The sequence below is a fragment of the Rutidosis leptorrhynchoides genome, chromosome 8, assembly GCF_046630445.1.
Source record: "Rutidosis leptorrhynchoides isolate AG116_Rl617_1_P2 chromosome 8, CSIRO_AGI_Rlap_v1, whole genome shotgun sequence".
NCBI lineage: Eukaryota > Viridiplantae > Streptophyta > Magnoliopsida > Asterales > Asteraceae > Rutidosis > Rutidosis leptorrhynchoides.
The window spans coordinates 279,151,930-279,161,483 of NC_092340.1; positions in this window are offsets into that span (position 1 = coordinate 279,151,930).

The window sequence follows — 9,554 nt, forward strand, 5'->3', positions numbered from 1 at the left end:
AGGTCAACTAGTCCACCCCAATCACCACCATTCAATCCCTCCATCTCTCTCTCTTTCTCTCTAGCAAGAACACACACAAACCCCAACTTCATAGAATCATCATCTAAATTCGGGATTGGAAGCAAACTTCAAAACAAATTACATATTTGGAATCCTCTCTTCATCCTCTACAATTTGATACCAACTTCATCTCGTTTGGGTAACATTTCTAAAACTCTATATTTCTCTAAATTCGTGTTTTTGATTTGAAATGGTGTTAGTTAGTGTCTATGGCTCAAGTCTAACATGAATATATGTTTGGTTTGCTCGATTTGTTGTTTTTGGAGTAACTAGCATGAACTTGAAATGGGTGTGCTTAATCCTTGATTTTGGATGAGTTAATGTTGTTAGATTGTTAAAGTGCATGTTTTAATTGTGTTACTAGTATCACTAGCTTCGTTTTGATGCGTAGGTTGATTAAGAAAACTTCAAAAACCCGATTAATGATTTTGTGATGTTTGACAAGGGTTTGATAGTTCTTGACATGAACTTTTGATGCTTGAATGCCATGGAATGTTAATTGTTAGTGTTTAGTTGTAATGTATGCCTCATTACCTTCAAAACGGCATATCATATGTGAGAATTGGATTCCCGAAACTCAAAATGCATTTGATGAACTTGAAAATTTGAAAATAGACTTTTAATGATCACTTGACGAGAAATCGGTTATGGAAAATGTTGTTTTTGTTTGATGAAACATGTTTAGTTGTGTTCCTTGTCAAAAGAGCTTTCCAACGGTATAAGATACGCTTTCTAATTGTTTACGGTTTGAGTTTTGCGTTTGTTTGAAATTTTACCAAGCCTTGAACAAGTGAAACAGGCCTGGGACCAGGCCACGGCCATTGTCGCGGCGCGACAGGCCTGGCCGCGGCGCGACATAAGCCGCGTCCAGATTCTGTTTCCCTTGACCTTTTTACTAAAAATGTTTGACATGTTCTAGACCTCCAATCTACATGCAACTTGTTTTAACATGCTTATATATGAATAACTAGCATAGAAAAATAGTTCGAGACCCGACCCGAACGTGTTGACTTTTTCGTTGACTTTGACCAAGTTTGACTTTTAGTCAAACTTAACCAAACTTTTATACAATCGTTCTAACATGCTTTTATACTTGATTCTTGCATGAAACTTGACAACGTGATTCACATGCTATACTTAATCGAGTCGTAACGAGCCATAGGACTAATTGAACACATTTCACCCGACCTTGTGTCGTAACCGGTTAATTGATATAACTTACTTGTTTAGGTCAAGGCTAAGCAACTTTCATGCACACGTTTACTTGTTGAAGTACTTTTATACTCGTGCACTCGAGGTGAGATCATAGTCCCACCTTTTCAACAACTTTTTATACTTTTAAATTGTGGGCTGAGAAACATATACTTTGTTACATTTTGTACTACTTGCTTTTATACTTTGAACACAAGTACAAGGAAAACAAACATTCCACAGCGAGTTAGAACAAAAATCCTCAATTCGATTATCATTAGTTACACTTGCAGGGTGTAAGCGAGAACTTATATTGTGTGGCCATACGGGTTTGACAAACCCTCATTTCGGACGGTTCGCTACCGTCTACAGATGAAATATATTTTCGAGAATCAGTGTTTGTTCTAGCACTAAGTGATGGGGTATACAATGGAAGGAAACGTTAAGTCTTGATAATTGGGTGCTCGCGAACTAACTTTTGGAATGCAACTTTTGGATGATCAATTTATGGAAATACTAAATCTTGTGGTTCAAAATATAACATTTACTAATACACCTATGATTTCACCAACGTTTTTCGTTGACAGTTTTCTATATGTTTCTCAGGTTCATACATGGCTATTTGATACATGCTTCCGCGTACATTCATACTTGCTTGGGGTCAAGCATACATGCATACACTCTGATTTCTTGCTTGGAGTCAAGCATACATACATGCATACGCTAGTGATAGCATCTTTGGGTTCAAACATATTGTTTACATACTTACGCTATTTATAGCAACTGTGATTTTAAACTAATTATGTCGCAAGATATTTCATTTGTACTTTACTACTTTTGTAAACTTAAACTTGTTGTCGATCCGTTTGGTGAACTAAACTTTGCAATTCATGCACGTTTCAAATGAATGCGACATAATTTTGGTCAAACGCGTCTCATATAGAGACTATGACCACGCAACGGGACCTAAGTAGCGGCGCCGTCAATGACGATTTGGTCGGGTCGTTACAGCTCTTGTCTCAAGAGTTCAAGTACTAGTCGGAGGTGTTGCTCATGCTCTTCTTCGCTCCTTGAGTAGATGAGGATATCATCTATGAAGACGATAACAAACTTATCCAAGTACGACTTGCAGACACGATTCATGAGGTCCATGAACACAGCAGGTGCATTTGTCAAACCGAATGGCATCACGAGAAACTCATAATGACCATAACGGGTCCTGAATGCAGTTTTCATCACGTCACTTTCCTTCACCCTCAGCTGGTGATATTCGGACCGCAAATCGATCTTTGAGTAAACGCTCGATCCTTGTAGTTGATCAAAAAGATCGTCAATTCGGGGCAGGGGATACCGATTCTTGATAGTCAATTTGTTGAGTTCACGGTAGTCAATACACATACGGAAGGATCCATCCTTCTTCTTCACAAACAACACAGGTGCGCCCCAAGGCGAGAAGCTTGGTTAGATAAATCCTCGATCAAGTAGTTCTTGTAATTGGCTCTGTAATTCTTGCATCTCGGAAGGTGCGAGTCTATAGGGTGCGCGAGCTACAGGTGCAGCTCCTGGCACTAAATCAATCTGAAACTCTACTGCTCTCTGCGGCGGCAATCCAGGCAATTCCTCTGGGAAGACATTGGAAAATTCGTTCACAATTTGAACGTCGTTCACGCTCTTCACCTCAGTTTCTACCGCTTTCACATGTGCTAGGACAGCAAAATGTCCCTTCTTCATAATCTTTTGCGCTTTCACGCAACTAATGAGGTTCAACTTCGAGGTACATCTCTCTCCATAGATAACCAGTGGTTCACCATCTCCTTGTGGTATACGCAGTGCTTTATCTCCACAGATAACATCGGCCTTTATCTTGCTCAACCAATCCATACCGACGATCACGTCAAAACTTCTCAGTTTGATAGGTATCAAATCAATTTCGAAATCCGCACCAGCTATGTTGATAATAGCTCCACGACTAATGTGGTCAACTTTTTCAAGTTTACCGTTGGCAACCTCGACAAGCATACTCTCTTTTAACGGGACTAATGACCAATTAATCTTATCGCAAAAATGTCTACATACATAACTTCTATCCGCACCAGTATCAAACAAGACAGAAGCTAAAAGATTGTTGATTGTGAATATACCTGTCACCAAGTCGGGGTTATCGCGTGCATCCCTTGCATTAACATTAAAAGCTCTACCACGAGGTAGTCCTCCATCTTTTCGCTTGTTTGGGCACGCATTTCTGAAATGGCCCGTCTGCCCGCATTCGTAGCACTTCTTAGGTCCATTGGTATTCGGCTTCCCATTCAAAGTGGTGACCTTGAAGTCTTTTCCGATATGCCCAGCCCGTTGACACTTCTCGCAGACAACATTGCAATACCCAGTGTGGTGATTGTAACACCTCTTGCATTGTGGTAAGGTTCCCTTGTAGTTCGGGTTAGAGTTGGTGTTGTTGTTGGGGTTAGGGTTTCCACCGTTGTTGTGCCTCTTGGCGGGGGTTTGATCGTAGTTTCTCCCCCTGTTGTTGTTGTTGTTGTTGTTGTTGTGGTTGTTGTGGTTGTTGTGGTTGTTGTGGTTGTTGTGGTTGTTGTCCCATTTCCTCTTTTCGCTACTACCAGCCTCAAACTTAGCCTTCTCCGGCTCATCAATAAGAATCTGATTCATGAGAGTATGCGCCATGCGCATTGCTTCGGGAACATTCGATGGTTTGGACGATGTGATGTTTCCTTTGATGGACTTAGGGAGTCCCCAGAAATACCTTTCCATACGTTTGAATTCCGGGGTAACCATTGTCGGACACATAAGAGCTAGTTCCAAAAATTTCCTGTTGTAGCCATTAAGGTCGTTCCTAACGGCCTTTAACTGCATGAATTCCATCTCCATCTTCTGTATTTCGGTTCTCGGACAATACTCATCAATCATTGCCGCTTTGAATTACTCCCAGGGCGTAGCATATGCCTCATCGATACCTTTCGCTTGAGCTAACGTGTTCCACCATGTTAGCGCGCTGTCAGATAGCGTGCACGAAGCAAACTTGGTTTTGTTGTCCTCCGAACAGTTGCTAACTCGGAATACTGATTCAAGTTTCTCGAACCATCTGGTGAGACCAACCGGTCCCTCGGTGCCGCTGAAGTTATGCGGGTTGCAGCTCTGGAATTCCTTGTAAGTACACCCATTTCGAACGGGTGGGATAACTGGTGGTGGTGGCGGTGGAGCTTGGAGGTTTCTTTCTGCTAGGGCTGCAGCGGCCCGTTCGTTGATCATGTCCTCAATCTGGGCTGCGGTAGGTGTGGTTCTTCCGTTGGCCATGGTATTCTAAACAAAATTTTTGACTCAAGTCAAAATCCAGTATGCAAATAGTAATAATACAGTATATAGTAACCAACATGGAATCAAAACATCACATGTTATTAAATAACGCATCTAGGTACAAATACCACAGAATCATCGTACAGTAATGTAAATAGAACATCGTGCAAGAATTTAAATAACGCAAAGTTCCATTCATTAATAATAATAAGTTTCATACATCTGAATAAGTCCGTACAATACATGAGTAATATAATAAACTACAACTAGATTACATCATGAAATCTAATACAAAAGTCCTACGGTGAAGGTGGGTGTAGGATGTCTAAAACCTGAGCCAACTGCTCCTCGAGCTCAGTAACCCGAGCTCGGAGGATTCCCACCTCCCTTGTCAATTCCTCAACAGTGGGAGCTGGTGGGGCAGGCGGTGCCGATGGTGCAGGTGGTACCGGTGGTGCAGATGGTGCCGGTGGTGCAGGTGGTGCCAGTGGTGCAGATGGTGCAGCCCTCACGAAACGAGGTTCAGATGTCCCGGCTCTAGAAATAGTCAGCACGTAACGAGGTGCCTTACATATGAGTGGGTCGGCAGGGTACGGCACAAGTCGCTTACGGGCAGTAACCCTCCAACGCCGACCAAAAGCGTCAGCGAAAGCACGACCTCCATTCACCCCTGGAATAACGGTGCCATCAGGACGGTACCGCTTCTTCGGTGGGGTGGTGGGTGCCTGTATAGGTATATCAGCAGGGTCCTCGTCGTCACTGGAGTCATCCGAAGAGGTGTCGTCTGATGGAGCATCAGTGGAAGATCCGTCGTCTGAATCATGTGGTGGCGACACGGGTGGCTCAACTGGCAGTCCGAAGGCGGCCAACATCTGTCTGTGTCTGCCTGGCGGAATCGGCACTAAACGTCCGTCGGGAGTGCGTCGGCAAGGCGTGCGCATATGGTTACGAAATGGCCCTTCCCCGAACTCCGCGGGAATCTCAATCCCACCGATGTGGGGCTGTGACCCCGAGGGTCCGGGAGCAGACGGAGCTGGAATCTCCGTAGGGCCTACGTGTCCATCGGAAGCAGCCACTGGGGCAGGTGTACTACTACTGGCTCCGGAAGTAGAAGCGCCGGGATCACTAATGGGTAGCAGGACCGGTGTATCGACAGTAGTGGTAGGTGGAGTAGCTGAAGAGTCTAAACTGCCCGAAACGCTAGCAGGTAGTACATCCGACATCTGAACAAGGAAAAATAAATTTTCCATGTCAGTAAGTCATAGAGCAAGCACGTATTAGGCCAACAGTTTAAATCATGTATAACAATAAGTAGCATGGCAATAACAGCAAATCGTACGAAGGTATCATGCAATTGAAAGCAAGTAATAGCATGCAGTAGTGAAATCATGTAATAGCATACGGCATATAGCAGTAACAGTAAGCAGCAGCATGCAGTAAGTTCAGCGGAAACAAGTAAACTAGCAAGTTGTAGATTAGTCCTATTAGTGAATCCTACTCGGGTCGGTCTTAGACTCACTAATGCAACCTAATTCCCTACAACCAAGGATCTGATACCAAATGTGATGCCCCGTACAAAACCATCGTGTACGAATCATCAACAACAGGATCATTACAAGGTTAAGTACTATATGCGTTTTCAAAAAGAGTTTGCATTCAATAATAATGTGATGTCTAAACCAACATCGAATGTTTTACAATCCAAAAGCATGCTTCACTAAGTAGAAGCAAATAATAAGTGTATGTGACCACAATGGTCGTTACAAGTCATAATTCAAAAGTATTAAAGTTTGAATGCAAGGTAAAGTAGTTCATGCGATGACAACTCTAAGCAGCGGGTGTCTACAGCACGACTAGTACACAGCGGAAGCTAACCTCAAGCACCTGAGAAAAACATGCTTAAAAACGTCAACACAAAGGTTGGTGAGCTATAGTTTAAGTATAACAGTATGTAAGGTAGGCCACGAGATTTCAGTGCTACAAAGAGCGTTTCAAAACAGTATGATAAAGTATATGTTAACCGTGGGCACTTGGTAACTAACTTAACGTTTATACCCCCTGAAAGTACACTTGGCAAGTGCGTATGTCTACGAAGTATTAAACACTCATTAAAAGCTAGCGCTACTAGCCCGAGTGGGGATGTCAAACCCTATGGATCCATATCTAAGATTCGCGTTCACGGTTCAAAAACCAATGATTAAACGTTACCGAGCTAAAGGGAATGTTTATGCCGTTGTATAACCCACACATATATAAGTTTAAGTACTCGTGCCTAGTATGTAAAACATAAAATGCGCATGTATTCTCAGTTCCCAAAATAGTTAAAGTAAAAAGGGAATAATATAACTCACAATGATAATGTAGTCGTAAAGTCGGTTCGGAAAAGGTGTGCAAGTAACGGTCCGAAAGTCCTCAACCTGAGTCAAATAGTACTAAGTCAGTAAATTGTCTTAATAGGTTTAAAAGTATGTAAATAAGGTCTTAAGGGTCATCATCAATCATCATCAAACAAAAGGCGTAAAGTAAGTTTCGTTTATGAAAGTAGTTTACAACAAAGGCTGATTTCAGTCAGTCACCACGGCCTCTACCCTTACTGAAACAAGGTGAGACCAGTGGCCATGGCTCCGTATATGAGTCCTTTAAGTGTGGTAAAATTTATAGAATCAAAATCATCTTCGTTTGACCGTGGCGACGGTCTAAGTGCGAGTAGGTCAGAAATTTCTGCACAACGTTAAAGGACATAGTAACGATCGGAGGGCCATAAATCCTAAACCGTAACTCGGATTAAGATGAGTCCTATATGAAAAGTTATCTACTCGAAAAGATCTATCTAAAAATCATGGTTAGAACAGCCCAGGTCTGCTGGTATATTACCAAAACAGCAGGTCAGTAGGTTTTGGACAGAAACAGTAAGTTTAAGTGAGTTCCGGTGGTCTTGGTGCTTGATGTTCATCATGGTTCTCATCCTTGATGCATATAACTTCAAGTGTACAACTCATTGATGTATCTACATCATCTTAGCCAAGTATTGACCATCATAACCCTAGTACAAGTCTAAGACATGAAGCACAACTCACTTAAGAGTTGCATGTAGTTTGATGAACCAAAGTTACATCAAAGTCTTAGGTTTGACACTTACATGAACTATAATAGAAATATTGAACTCTAAACTTGAAAATAGACTAACTAATCAAGATCTTAAGATGTTGAACATAGTTCTTAGTTAGATCTTGAAGATCCATGACTCAAAAGTCTAGGTCAAGCATAAGTATACAAAGTTATATTTAAAGAAAACTTATTTGTGTGTTCTTGAACTTTCAAGGTTAACTTTTAGTTCAAGATTAATGAGATCAAGACTAACTTGTAGTACTTGACCATTTAAACTAATTACATGAAAGTAAAGTGCAGGAAGAAGTAAACTAAGTAAACAAGTAAATTATTCATGGTTGTTCATACTTTAAAGATTCAAACCAAAGTTTGATCTTTAGAAAGTAAACTTTAAAGTTTACTTCATGAACTTCAAGTATGAATTTAATCAACATATGAACTTGCAATCTTTTAAGAAAGTATATGTAGAATCATAACTAGTAAGTTATGTTCTTGAGTGTTCTTGATAAATACAAGAAATAAGAAGAATCAAACTAGAAAGTTTATTCTTGGAAACTAGTAAAGAACAACTAACAATTATATGTAACAAACTAACAACAACAAGTAGTCAAACTACAAGTAACAAAAGATGATGATGATTATGTGATGTAAGGTGGCGGTTTTCATGAAGAATCAAAGAGAGAAAAGAGCCTTGTTACTTACTAGTTTAGAGAGAAAAAAAGAGAGGAAAGTAGCAAGTATTGTGTGTGTGTTTTTGAGAGAGGAATGCAAGTGAGATGTAATGAAAGAATGAAGTCAAAACTCCCCTAATACTCCCCTAAGGCCAACGTCCTGCAGCAGATTCCAAAGGGGGAGGGGATTAAACCACAAGATACTTGCAAGTAAAGCCTTAAAAGTGTGGTTAAAAGGGGTAGTCTCATAGGGATTGTGTAGCAACTAGATTCCAAGTCTTTTAAACTAACTAGTTCCATTCAAACATGATACTTATATGTAAATATGGGCTAAATAGTCCAACTAAGAAGTAGGGTGGGCTTATAAGCCTTATTCATGAGTCCATTAACTAATAAAGCCCAAGTTCAATTAATTAACAAATAAAGTCCAACAAAAGCCCAAGTAATTAACCAACAATCTTAGTTAATTAAAATGATTAATAAAACTAATCATGAATGTAAATAATACTTGAAAATATTATTCGTGCAAATTTCGGGTGTCACAAAGACGTTTCGGGCAATTAAAGTCAAGTTCGGGCAATCATGGCAACATGTAAATGTAATGACATACATTCATTTTATCACACGTATTAATAATAATAATTATTAATAAATAAACGTTGAAAATTCCAGGGTCGTTACAGACACGATGGGCGGGGTATTTATATGTACGAATAATCGTTCATTTAACCGGACACGGGAATGGATTAATAGTCTATGGAATTATTAAAACAGGGGTGAAATTATGTACAAGGACACTTGGCATAATTGATAACAAAGTATTAAAACCTTGGGTTACACACAGTCGATATCCTGGTGTAATTATTAAACAAAGTATTAAAACCTTGTTACAGTTTAAGTCCCCAATTAATTGGAATATTTGACTTCGGGTATAAGGATAATTTGACGAGGATACTCGCACTTTATATTTATGACTGATGGACTGTTATGGACAAAAACCAGACGGACATATTAAATAATCCAGGACAAAGGACAATTAACCCATGGGCATAAAACTAAAATCAACACGTCAAACATCATGATTACGGAAGTTTAAATAAGCATAATTCTTTTATTTCATATTTAATTTCCTTTATTTTATATTTAATTGCACTTCTAATTATCGTACTTTTATTTATTATCATTGTATTTAATTGCACTTTTAATTATCGTACT